Source organism: Syngnathoides biaculeatus, chromosome 16, assembly GCF_019802595.1.
Source record: "Syngnathoides biaculeatus isolate LvHL_M chromosome 16, ASM1980259v1, whole genome shotgun sequence".
Lineage (NCBI taxonomy): Eukaryota > Metazoa > Chordata > Actinopteri > Syngnathiformes > Syngnathidae > Syngnathoides > Syngnathoides biaculeatus.
The window spans coordinates 22,761,270-22,775,407 of NC_084655.1; the positions used below are offsets into that span (position 1 = coordinate 22,761,270).

A 14,138-nucleotide genomic window follows, 5' to 3' on the forward strand; every position below is an offset into this window, starting at 1 on the left:
ATGAAAAAAAGTTTTGAAATAGGCCAGTCATTGAAGGTGCGCCTTATAATGCGGAAAATACGGGACTTAATTCAAAGTTGCTACAGGAGTGGTTTTCAAACTGAGGGGCGCGCCCCGTCATTACAAGGGGATGTCTGGTTTGTTTCGGACACACCCCCCCCCCCCCTTACAATTTTTCAGCACTATCACCACCCGCCCCCGCTTTTACTATTGCCGGTGCTAGCCCTGGGCTGAGAAAGTCACGTGAGGCCCGAATGGAAACTTTGGTTCAACCCACAGGAGCGGCTTCCAAAACGCTGACCACTTTACGGCCCAGCGCAGCAGCGCCTGGCGAGAACGGGTCGCAGACAGAAATAACAGCCAAGCCGAGGGCGGATTTCATCAATGTCACATCATACGGCTTCAATAAAACACGGTTGGGTTGGACTCCGACAAAAAAAGGGCAAGGCTTTTGCAGAGGTCAACTTTTAATCAGTTTTTCTCTGGCACAGGGACCGGCAACCAGAATCCCTTTATCCACTTGGCCGTCGGACTCTTCCCCCGGCCCCAATTTTTTTTTTTGAGGGGAGGGTTGCGCACGTGAGCCGCTACTGGTTCTCCGGCGCTACTCGCGTCAGAGCGCCGCACGGTCATAAACACTTCCTTTAGGAATCTCCCGGAGTTACACCCGGCGCATCTCGCCCGAGCCAAGAGCGGCGCCACTTAACATGTGGTGGAAAATAAAGCCAGGGTAAAAACCGAAGACTATAAATAGCAGATGCTTCGAGTCACTTCTTGAAAAGGTGTGTCAGGCAGGGAGTTTTTGCTGCGAGCTCCCCGGTCGAAAAAAAAAAAAAAAAACTCCCGAAATACGTCAGGAAACTGTAATTCAACGTTAGCTATAAATGCCCATAATGCGGTTTCAGTCTGTATGAATAAAAAAAAAAAGTGCCGTGACCTTTTACATAAAAGAAAAAGATTTCCGACGACTTTGAGGTGGAATTTGGTGAGTTCATTTACAAGTTCCATTTCATCAAACGTTGGCGTTCTCGAGTTCTTTTCCAACATCTTGCGGCATCGAGAGGCAATTACAAACTTTTTTGTCGAGTCCCGGCGGATTTGAGCTATTCGCGCAGGGCGTACAACACCGACCGAGCGCTTTCACATGATTGCACGTCCTTGTGGTATTCTACCCTCCAAATTTGAGAGAATTAATTATGGATGGTCACTACGGAATTGTAAACATTGTCTCTGTGGAGTGAAAATCAACTCGACACACCAAGGAGAAGTGTTATGAACAAACCAATTTTATCGAATGTTGGAGGTCCGTTTTAGCCATCCCCTCTGCTCCAAATTGAAAAAGAAAAAAAGAAAATAAAATCAGCAAACATCTTCTCCAAGCTCCTTGTGAGCATTTTGATTTTGTCCTTGCGTTTTGCTGTTTATTACGCTCAATAAACAATTGAAAGTGCCTCGCAACACACAAAACAAAAGCAATCGCTTGTGTTGGGGCACACGGACTTGCGACACGAATCCTTCTGTATTGATTACGAAACACAGCAAAGTGATGTGGGCGGCGGGCTCGGGAGGAAGCCCTCGGGCCGGCCCGAGTCGCGAGTGCGGCGGAAGTGACGTGTCAGCCGCGGAGCGCGCCTGTTTCTAAAAACACGAGCGTAAACACGGGCGATGGCAGGGGATTACACGATCCGAAACTGCCGCGGGAAACCAGGTGTAGCCGCCGTGGCCGACGCATTCCCCCTCCAGTCTCAGATTTGAGTTTGAGTTTTTGGTTGTTGTTTTTTTTTTGACTGACAGCTAATCATCTCACCTCGTCTCCCCGCTGGCTGGATGAACCTTGTGTAAACATCTGCAGGCCTGACTCACTTGTGTGTGTGTGTGTGTGTGTGTGTGTCATTCTCAGATCACACACAGGAATTATAATGCCATAATGTCGCGGCCAAAAAGCCTCGCAGCGCAATACCACACATTCAGTCATATTTCGATTCATATTAGCAGAGCTCAAAAGGTGGCCGTGCACGAGACGAGGGAGAATTGATGCAATGTCGGCGTCGATTTGGATACAGGTGCGTAGGCCGGGGTGGAGCATGCGGGTGGTGGCTGACGTTGGTGGTCTTCCCCCCCACCCCACAACGTAACATTTTGAGGGACATTGAATTTCAAAAGAAGAAAAAAAAACAAAAAACGCAGCAGCTTCTGAAATACGCGCAATGCAAAATTGGAGACAGACGACATTGAGCTTACTCGCGGGTTTTTAATCTTTATCCTCCGCGAAAAATGACTATTACTATTCCAGCATATTGTGGAGTTGTTTAGGGAGTCCTCGGGTTAAGACGGTATCGACCTAAGACGTTTACGCCTGACAACACCCCCCCCCCCCCCCCGCCGTCCGCCATTTTGTCTGGCTAATGCCTGTCCGTGTTTGTATCTTCGCATTTTTCGCCCTCCTTTTTAGACATTTTGCCCGCAAAGAAGTCATCGGTGTCTTTCATCAATGCTTCTGCAGCTAAAATAAAGTCCATCACCACGGAAACGAAGCTCAAGATCATAAAAAGATTGGAGGAAGGAGAGACGCCAACACCACCGAGGCTTCAGTCGGTCGACCGTGGTGGCGATTATTAAAGACAAAGCCCGTATTTAAGCGCATGTGATGAAGGGTTCCGTTCCTATGTCGGATACAATGATCCCAGAACAAGGTTCTTTGGTGCTTGTTCGAGCTGGAGAGGATTGAGGACCAACCAGGGTCCTTGGCGATAGCTCAGCACAGCCTCCCCTTCTTCTTCTTCTTCTCCATCCACTTCTCAGCAGTCATGCTAAGTACATCATATTGTTTATTTCAATGTATTTGTTTTTTTTTTCTACAAAGTATTTTGATGTAAATTCTGACTTTGATGGTGGAAAACAACTTAAATCGAAATTCGAGTGAACGGATCTCAGTCGTAGACCGAGGACTCCCTATCTGCATTTTACTGCCCCCAGGTGGCAAGGGCGAGCACAACAGAGGGAGAGGCACCATGTCGATCAAATTGAAGCAAAAATTTGTCAAAAACGGTCTGATTCTACACATTAGATTAAATCACATCATTACTGTATGTTTTTAGAAAGTACAGTACAATAAAACAGCATACAATACTGACAAGTACTAACCACCAGCAGAAGTAACAAGTAACAAAAGCTGCCGCTAGATCTCGTTTTGTTGCTATAAATATAAATAAGCAAACAACATGAAAATAAGCGTTTCAGCCGTTTGTTTTGTACCGTGTACTCCGCAGAAGTACTGTCTATGTGTGCGCGCGTGTGTGTATCGGATTAGGCGGAAGGTCAGGCATCAGACGACTTTATTTGCGCACTGCCGGAGCAGCCCCGTTGCGAGAGTTTGAGCAGCGACGTGCCAAAGCCGTAAAAACAGGACGTGCAGCGGCGCTCTGTTTGCTTAAGAGCACCCAAAGAATGGGCGGCCCGTTCCAAAACAAATCCCCGGGCCCGCATTCCTGCCCGTCCGTCAAACGCTTACCTGTCGAACGGGATGTGTCAGTGAGCGGAAAAGGGTAGTTAACGGCCGACGTGATTGCCGTGGCGGGGCGAGATGACTTGGAAGTTTGCTTCCGAGCGTGTCTGCTACCATGGCTGATGTGTGTTTTGCTATTAACGTACAATATCACGTTGGAAAATACGGTGTGTGTACAGTGCAGTGGCGGATTGAGTGTCCCAACCTCGTTTTTCCAAGATATGAGCCATGTTTGTCTGCTTTGTGAGTGCAGTTTCGCAAATATTGACACCACACTTGAAGCTGTTTATTACTACTTCCAGATGAATGTTACTTTAAGAGGAAACAAAGAAAACTAACCACCGTGTATTTAATTGCATCTTGTGGACGTGTATTAGCTTAATGCTAACAAATAAAGTAAAACGCCATTGACGGGTTAATAAAACTAGCATCAATGTCATGGTAGTTGTAAAAAGGTTTGAAAAATGTTTTGTATTTCATCAAATCTATTTTATTAGTATTACGTATATCTTGTCCCACAAACGGTGGCGCAGCTGTAGAGTGTTGGCCTCACAATGCCGAGGATCCCGGCCCTGCCTGTGCAGACTTCGCATGTTCTTCCCGTGCCTGTGTGGCTTTTCTCCGGGCACTCCGCTTTCATCCCACATCCCAAAAACATGCATCCGTTGGAGACTCTAAATTGCCCGTAAGTGTGATTGTGAGTACGACTGTTGTCTGTCTCCATCTGCCCTGTGATTGGCTGCCGACCAGTACAGGGCGTACCCCAACTCCTGCCCAATGACAGCTGGGATTGGCTCCAGCACTCCCGCGACGCTCGTGAGGATAATCGGCTCAGAAAATGGATGGATGGATGGATGGATGGATGGATATACCACCCCCTCGGCCATGCACACCAGAAGGAGCAGCACAATGTCCAGTGTATTAAGGCAAAAATTCTTAACGTTATATTTATTGATGCGCATAAAATCATGACTTTTTCTTCTGTATTATGTTTTCTTCCTGTTTTCCAACCATTCATCCATTTTTCTTAGCCGCTCATCCTCACGGGGGTCGCGGGAGCGCCGGAGCCTTTCCCAGCTGTCATCGGGCAGGAGGCGGGGCACACCCTGAACTGGTTGCCCGCCAATCGCAGGGCACTTCTCGTAAAACAATGAGTTTATTCTGCTGTCATGTTTTTGTGTGTGTGTGTGTGTATCAATGTGACTCATTGACATCTGAAAACAAACATTCCTCTGATTTTCATATTTAGTGAAGACAAACTGTACAGTTAAAATGTAGCAGAACGATAAATGGCAAATTCCCCCCCCCCCCGAATCAAGGGCCTTGTTTATTTTCAATCCGACAGTTTAACATCTCCTTTATCCGCCCCGCCTGTCCCGCATCTGCCGTGTAAATCTTTTTAACGATGTTTCCCACCGAGCGCCCGTCCTTACGTAACTCCGGCAAACAAACCGGTGGATCGGACAAGTCCGAGGGGTGGAAATCCGTCAAGTGACAGGAAAAAAAAACGGAAAAAGAGACGGAGCGAGAGAAGCCGGGCGACAATCCCGCCCTCTGCCCCCGTATCAGAGCAGCGCTTGGGAGAAAGGGGATGTGATTTGTATGTGTGTTTTTCAAGAGGGGTGCTCATAAACAGCCATGAAAGGGGCCCCCTCTATTCAACCCACCAGCCGAGATGCGCTTCACTGGGCCTTCCTTTTGTTTTGGCCTAAAACATTAAAAAAAAAAAAAAAAAGGGGGGGGGGGGGTCGATTATCTTGATGTGTCCAAGGCCCTGTGATGCCATTCGATTGGGTGCAGCAAAAAAAAAAAAAAAAAAAAAAAAAAAGGTTCAGTGGCGCTTGAAGTGATTTAAAAGATGGGGGGGGGGGGCAAATCCCGTTCGGGAGCAACCCCGGCCGGGCAGGAGAATAAGGGAGGCAAAGTGCCAGGGGAGCCATCATTCTATAGCATGCAAACTTGCTCTCAACTTCACGAGTGCCGTGGATGCTAAAACAAAAGGCGGCGAGCATTCCTTTGTCACGTGACGAGGGTCGATGCGCCGCCGCAGCGCGTGGGGTCAGGAAGTGCAGCCAACTTCCCACGCCGCCGCGCAAGGAGAATGCGCTCGCCTGTTGGCAGGTGTTCCGCATTTACATGAAAAAGGTCCGATGGGCAAGTGGGGGAAAAATAGACGCAACTTCCTTGTCAGCATGACGAAGTCTTATTTGGCGATGACTGTCACACAAGAATGAGGAACGCTTGGACGCAAACCATTAGGTACGGTGCTTATAAAAAGTCTGCACACCCTGCTTCTATGCCACCATGAATCATTTTCAAAAGGAAAATCAGTGATATGACCTTTGAACAATGACAAGAAAATGTCAGGAAAGGCCGACGACAGCTCAATGCGCCGATCGCGAGGCAGTCTTGGTCGATCGCGGGACGGCGTGCCCCAAAAAAAAAAAAAAAGACGTCAGCCGGTGTTCACTCTAAACTGCGCGCGTGCGCAATTGTGCACCGCTGATGCAGTCTCTTCGCAGATATTCTGTGTTACGCGCAAAAAAATAAAATAAAATAATGCGATGCAAATTGAAAGCATAACATATAGCTGTTCAGTTTGTGGCAATTTTGCAATGAGTGAGGGATGACTGGTTGCTACGTCCAATGGCACAATTCACATACGTACTGTCAAAAATGAAAAGAAGAAGCCACTGGTTTCTTTTAGGCAGCACACGGAACTTTCTCTAACAACGACTGCTGCGCCGCCACACTCTTTTTACTAGTTTACCTTACACCCCCCCCCACACACACACACTCTTAAAGGGGTAGACTCATAATTCCAAATGTTACAGACCTTACACAATTTATCAATGTGGAGAATAATGACAGCGTCGACCACCGCCGGTTTAGTTAGCAACACAGTCTGGGCAACGTAGAGCAAAGATGAGCTAGACATGCTGCTTGTGTTTACTTTCGATATTAATGGAGAAAGTTAAAAAAAGAAATGCTGTTGTTTTAAGATGCAATGGCTGCCCGAGTATGTGAATAATGGAAGAAAAAGTGGATGAGATTTTCACTTTTCCGAGTGGGAAAGGTCTGGTCTGAATCCAAAGTAGAAAGTGCAGGATGAGATTTTGCGTAATTTCAAAATTCCACCATGGCACAGCCTGATCCAGGATGAAAGCACAGACATTACAGTGCACAAAAAGCTAATTCTGCATTTTAAATGTAACATAACATTAACCTTATCATCATGAGCTATACCGCCACCAATCCCCACCACCATTGACGGTAGCTCGCAAAAGGCTGGCTGCTTGAAAAGTAGATCTTGGGGTAAAAAAGTCTGGGCACCCCTGGCCTACTAGAACAGCTCAACCAGTTAAGAGTGTGGGAGGGGTATTTAAAAAAAAAAATATATGATATTGTATCTATATCGCAGATTTCAGCTCTGAACGAAGGTTCACAGTATGCCATTAAGAAAATGAACATGGCTAAGGTCCAGTGGACGTACGAACTCAAATATATTCCAAAAGCGATTTCTCCGGACAGCAAAAAACTTTTTAAGGTTCTCCAAACTCCAAACCTCGACCTCTACTCGGATGATGAGCTCTTGGCCGTTCTAAGGAAAGCGTCTCATCATAAAGATGAACGAAGACATCGGCACAAAGTGTACCAGCGCGGTGCCCGACCGTGCAGGGAAATGGAAGAGGCATGAGCGTATGGGACTGGGACAAACAAAACCACTTGGAGATGAGCGGGCGCCTCGCGAACAGGCCGAGTCTTGTTCCGCCAAAGTGCGCTCTTCTACTTGTCTACTCCAGTTGCGTCATGTCCCCACCAGCCATCGTAAAAATGTTAAAAGTACGGCTATAGCTGAGACAAAGTGACGAAAGCTAAAAAATTAATCGCCACGCTCGCGGAATAGTTTGAATCCTCGTCTTGTTGGGATTGATTGGTGCTTAAAAGTAAGTACTAGCACTCAGTGCCGATTGAGGACTTCGTGACTGCTTATTCTTGAAACCTTCTCAAGGTTGTTTGGCACCGTTTGAAGGAGGAAGATCAAGCTACAAGTGATGCAAGACTAGCAAGTTGTACGATAAGAAGCCGTATTTCCAGCAAAGTCGTGGGAATGATGTCAGGGGAAGGCTTTCATTGCTTGGCTGAAATAACTTCCTGTGGACTTTTCTTGATAAGATTAAGGAGAAGGCGTGTTATGAAACCTGCTTGGCTTGCTGCAAAAACAAAACGAAAAAATTACACTTACACGATTTGTGAATGAAGACTTTGCTCTGTAATGAAACTCAATGCAGTCAAAGTATTGGCACCTTTCCTTCCCGAAATATGTTTTCCTTCCCTTAAAAGACAATTTGTCAAATATTTATCTATGCGCGATCGCAATCTATACGTGAATTTGTTTGTTGCATTTGCAGGTTTTTTATGATCTATGATTTTTTTATGATCGTTAAATCATTACACCGGTGTATCAAAAATACTTCAGCATTTTGCATTTTGTTCCCTGACCGAACTTAAAACACGTAAGTACATCCCAACCATGACGCTTAAAATCAGACCTTAGCGAGACGTACAGACGTGCACACACACATGACTAGATTGTTGTATTGTTAAATGAAATCTAATTACAGGAGAAAATGTTGCACATTTCGATTAATTCAAGCTAACAAGCGTTGGCTTCCCAATATTGTAGAGGGAATGACGAACGGACCTTTCCGACCTGTCAATCACTCGTACGATAATAGCCAATCAGATAGCCGGATTCTCTTAACCCCTGGCTTGACACGCCCCTCTCGCCATGTTGTCCCACAAGCAATGCTGGTTGCCAGTAGCATGCGCTTGGAAAAGCTAAAGTTATGAAGAAAATAGTTCTCAGATGCGCTCGGGGAACGTGCAATTCTGATGAAAGATATCCGGCTAGGTTGCAAGGGGCCCTCTCGATTCATTTTCCACAGCCTAAAACACAGTTGACGAAGTGTCTACGATGGATTAAGGCGCGCGGAAGAGCGCACGTACAACTAAGTGCGGACAATATCGACAAACACAAGGCCGTATGTTCGGAGGTAAGTGAGGGAGAAGTACACATTGCAGGAGAACAACTTTCACTTTGTTAGCGTATCACTGACCTGCTGAATGAAGTGTGTCATGTTTTATGCCGAAGAGTTGGGTTAGTGATACGTAAATGCGCGACGTCATACAAGCGAAATGTCTATTTGCCTATTTGTATCGCATCAGACTTTTAAGACAAAGCACTGGGTTCCATTACGAGCCAAGTCAAACAAATACACCCACTCACTTCTAAAGACTCCACTGATATTACTCGTGATCTTTCCAAGTAAAAAGTACTCACCCTGCTTTACACACGCAGTACGATTCCACTATTTTATCCCGTTGGATTTCAATATGTCAAACTTTTTTGCATCGATCGCCAACGTTTTGCCGTAACTCTGACGTTGCGTCCTGCTCCGTCCAAAATCTTAATTCCGTGTACATATCCTTGCGTGAAATAGTTGAGACCTCTCTGTAGAACTCCCTTGGACAAGTCTGACGCATTTGGCGAAAAAAATACCGAAATATTATCTGGAATACGCGATAGAGAATCGACTTCAAACCTGTCCTGTTCAGTCGCCATTTTGGAAGCTTGTGGGACACGGCTACTTTAGCTCAGGGGACGGAGCTTAAGATCGCCAGTCCGAAAGGTCCATTGCTGTAAATCTGGCTCCAAAAAGGACTTTTCGTCATAACCTTAATTATTCTTTTATCTTATTCCTTGGAAAATGGTTCCGTGTATTACATGCGTGGTGACATCAGAATCTGGGATAGCGACAAATGCGCTTTCAGTTGTGCTTCTAGACTTCGCACGTCGCTCACAGGCTAGCGGTCTGCTAGCATCTGATACGTTGTTGGAAGCTGGCGAATCGGCAGCGCGGAGTCAACCTGACCCGTCCCGGCCCGCGTGGATGACTTGCAAACGGGAAGGCCAGCCAGCAAGAAGCCGAAGTAGGCGGTCGGTTGGGAAATTTTTTACCATCGGCTCGTTAGATGTTGCAAAACGATTCGAGCCATATTGAAAACGACATTTATGAGTAAAAAGTACAAACTTGTAGTTTCAGTTGAAAGTGTTTTGTCAGTTCACTGCAAAAGACTTTTTAAAAACTCTGCAGAAAATATTTTTTGCTCGCTATTTTGCTTATGTTGGCTGCTACAGGGCAAGGACTCACCCTCGCGCCGACACTGGTCCCTCGGCATCCCGCCTTTCGCCCCTCCTTGCTCGAGCGACGGCAGGGCGCTCTCTGTCGAACCGGTTGGTGGCAAAATTCCCGTTGCCGCGGAGACGCTCAGGTGTCGCTGCCGAGCCGGCCCCTGCGTCAGAAGGCCGAGAGGCGCTCGCTAATCCTCCTCCGTACCGCGGTGTGTCAAGAATCAGGAATGCACGCTGCCTAAACTGAACCATTGTTCCAGTGCCAACAACATCACAAATATAAGCACAGACACTGCCCTGTGGGCACCGCTGGAAAAAAAAAAAAAAAACAGACACACAAGATAACAACAAGTGGCTTTGATATGTCTCCAGACAGCTTCAAACTGGTCGAAATCATAAAGCTCGCCGCCACAGGTGGGGACGTGTCGGGCGGCGTTGGCGAGAACCAACAAAAAAGCAGTTTAGCGGCTTCTTGTTACAGTAGGACGCGAAATGAAAGGGAAGACCAGCTGCCGTCAGCAGCTGACCGCAGCGGGGAAATATCCCCGACGTGACTTTTCGGAGTGAGATTCCGAGCACGTCTCGTCGGGAATGGTCGCGTTCGCGTGCGCTTGGTGACTGTACCAAGAAATTGACTTGGCTCGTCAGGGCAGGAAAATTTGCAAAGTGGAAATGAAGGATCGTCGGCTGGTTTGTGTTTCTGCCAGTAGGAGGGAAGTGCACAAATTTGCGATTATTAAGACTTTCTGGTTTTGACAGGTCATCAATGGTCAAGGCCTCGCTCTGCCTGCAAGCAGTGATTAAAAAAAAAAAAAATCAAATTCTACATATCCCATGTGTATGAAATTCAGTCGCAAATGGACAAAAGTTTGTTTGCTGCAGGACCCCTGGAGAAAAAATGTCACCTTAGAATGGCCCCTTTAAGACATGCCCACCATTGAAGACACGCCCACCAAATTTCATCTTTGTAACAAAATTCCAGTGAGTGAAACGTAGATGATCAAATACTGAAAATACAAAATACAAAAATGTGTTTTTTTTTACTTTAGTACATGTCCCAAGGAGGGAATGCACATTGGCAACGTTTTCTTGACGGCTTTTCGGCATATTTAAAGTGCCACTGTCATGAAATGCACGATTTTTAGCATGTTATTAATGAAAAAACGGCAGTTGGAATGGACCCATCCGTTTTTTTCTCGAGGGATTTGTTTTCAAGAAGAAGCAGGAAGTGACGTCAGTAGCAGACGTCCACTCGGGCGGTCTCGTATGTTTCTACTAGTTTTACTTGCGGGAAGGTAGCTCGTTGTTCTTTCGTGTTCGCCAAAACGTCGGCTCGTTGTATCGCTGGATATTGTTCGAACACTCGGGACCCGGTTCGTCGTGAAAAGTGGATTGCACGGGTGCAAAGGACGAGAGCTTCGTGGGTTACAAATGACAAGTAGGTGCGTATACAGTCATACAATAAGTATGAGATTGTGATAACTTTAATAACTTTAGACTCGTCTGTCAATATTTCTAAACGCAAACGGTCATTTTCCCCCGTGGTACCGCGTTATCTTGGAGTTGAAAACTTTTCCCCTCTCCACGAATTAGGAAGATAGAGATCGTCCACTGCTAGCTTCCATCAACGGATTGGCGATAGATACCGCCGTAAATTACGCGAGATTGTAACAATACGTCATGATGAAATAAAATGATTTGATCATATGAATATTTAGTTTGGAAATCGAATGTCTATTGACCTCTTTAAAAATGTCTGGGTCGGTCTGTGCAGTCTCAATAATTTATGATTACGGTGCTAGGTAACAACGACAAGTTATTTTAAGGTCTTGAGATTCCATCCCTAATCACACCCGCAACTTTATATCTGCGGGCATGACTGACCACACCCGTACATTTTTCAAATGTGAGTGACTGGGAGTGTGTACGACGTTGAAGCAAATTTCTCGATACATGAATCTCATAATTAACCGTTCATGTTTCCTCTCTGCCTGTGACGACATGTAGCGAGGTAAAACGACACGTTTCCTCAAAGCATTGCATTTATTGTATATTTATTGCCAAAGGTCTATAAATTTAGCCACCCATTTCCTCCAATCAGCTGCCCTTTAAATGGTAACCATCCTATCTAAAAAAAAAAAAGTTTATTGTTCAGGTTTTGCAACATTTGGTTTATTAAAACCAAATAACGGCCTGTCAGAGCAAAGCCGAAGCGGGCGGTGTGGTCTAAATTGGACTTGCATGTTTTCAAGTGCAACACTGGTGGCCACTGCTGATACTTGTTGAAAACATGGTGTTGTCATTTTATGGCTTATTTGCTACACACAGACTTCAACAAGGTTTGCATGCCATCATTTTTTTATTAAGGTTGCCAAAAAAAAAAAAAAAACTCAATTTTGATTACGTTGACAAATGTGTGTGAAAGAAAACTCCTCATTATTTTCCCCAAATTGGAACAAGTTCTTTGGATGAGAACCACAAAGTTTGATGGGAAACAGCAACCGTGGTTAACACAGTGACGTATCATTTATGAAAACATAATCGGAATCATCTTTATCCAACGAGGATGTTAAAAAACACACCGTGACTTTGACGAAAATATGACATATATCCACAAATTTATGAACAAGATATGTGTACATCCTTAAAGTAATTTTTTTTAAAAATAATGATCTGAGTTTGTCCTCACCATATCCTTAAATCTGCCATTCAAAATTGTAAATTGCATGAAGTGGATCGGAAAGAGCGCAACCAGGAAAAAATATTCAATATTGAGGCGTTGGGACGTAGGGATAATACTTCATATATTAAAAAAAAATCTACAATGCAGCGTTAGTGGTAATTGTTTACATAAATCTTCGGATACATGCAACAAAGTCATTCATAAATAAAAATGTGCAACAGTGCGTTCAAAATTTGAGTACAATGGCGGGGGAAAATACGCGCGTCGACAAAAAGTTATTAATCACACATCCAAGATGGCGTTCCTCGTGTTTGTGTTTGGATGGCCCCCCCCCCCGGAGAATCGCGTTCACCTGGAGGTCATGCAAGAGGCACCTCATCATCATCATCATCATCATCATCATCATCATCGCAAGCACAAACACTCTCCCGTCGTTTAGCGCAATATGTAAAAGATGAGAGCGCGGCCCGACAAGGATGCTCATTCCTGCGGCGTGTGGCTAGCAACTACAAAAAAAATATATAATAATAATAATAATAAGGGAGCTTTTGTGCGCCGGGAATTTCCCCCTTGGCCTCGCAAAAACGTCACTTTGCATCCGTGCGTAGAAAGACACAAACAGGCGAGCTATTGTTTCCTCTCAGATAGGCTGGGCTCCGTCCGAGCTGTTGTGTGCGCGACGCTCTGAGATGTTGCCCGTTTTAAACCGACGACTCCGCGCCTTGTGATGAGTCCGCGTGGCGGTTTCTGGGTTCAGTGAGCGGCCGAGGCGTCTTCAGACCCACGCGAAAACGGAGCGGAAACCGAAAAAAGGAGGAAATACGGCACAGCGCCATCTTATATTTTGGAAACAAAAAGAAAAGACCCTCATTCTGCTCGGCAAAGGAGCCGACGTGAGATTGACCTCGAAACAAAAATTCGGAGCATTCAGACAGACGACCTGCAACATTTAGAAAAAAAAAAATTCAACTAATTGACTTAAAGGTCAAGTGTCATCCCTATAAACATTCTACAAAAATATTGTGATGAAAGATACATATAACTTCAAATCACGTCAATGTCCATATGAAAAAATAAATGAGCGCAGAGCGCGTCGTCCATGCGCGAAGTCGCCGAAGTGTCATTTGCCGACATCCAAGTGGCCGCCATATTGGCTGCATCGTCTGTCCATTATGTCACACCGTGACATTCGCCATTTCAAAGAAGAGAACATCTCACAAACGGGGCAATATTACCCTATCGTTTCAAGCCATATTTAGATGATATGATGTAACAAATTTTACGTGCTGGTTTTTTTTCGTACTCGACTGGTGCAGATTTGCGAGTGCGACGGCTCGAACGCGCTCGTCAAATGTGAGCGACTGCACTCCTGAGAAAAGATGGATCACTGTTGCTAAAGCAAGCTAACAAAAGTCCTTTTTGTGTTTTTAACCAACCAATTTGCTGTGAAATCCTTTTTAAAAATGAAAGTGGATTGGAAATGCTGCCACATCGCCCACATCCATATGTGCCGCACGTCATTTCCAGGCGCTAACGTGACACGCGTCACTCGTCCTTCGTCGCGACCAACCCGAACTTGACCCGTCGTTCACCTCGGTCGCTTGCGGAAGTCGCCGATCGCTTTGCTAGAACTCGCTCGCCCCATTTTTAATTGACATTGTTGGCCACGCCGAAAGGGCACACAAGTGTTTGTGTATCCGTGTGGGCCAAACTAACTCATAAACACACTCATGTCCTCACCTGCCGCAACCTAT

The 14,138-nt window shown here is 45.6% G+C and overlaps 1 long non-coding RNA gene across 1 annotated transcript in view; it reads right to left on the minus strand.

The window, feature by feature from the left end:
* LOC133515080 (uncharacterized) overlaps positions 1 to 14,138 on the minus strand; it is a 57,857-nt gene that overhangs the window by 18,649 nt on the left and 25,070 nt on the right. The gene's annotated exons all lie outside the window — the stretch shown is intronic.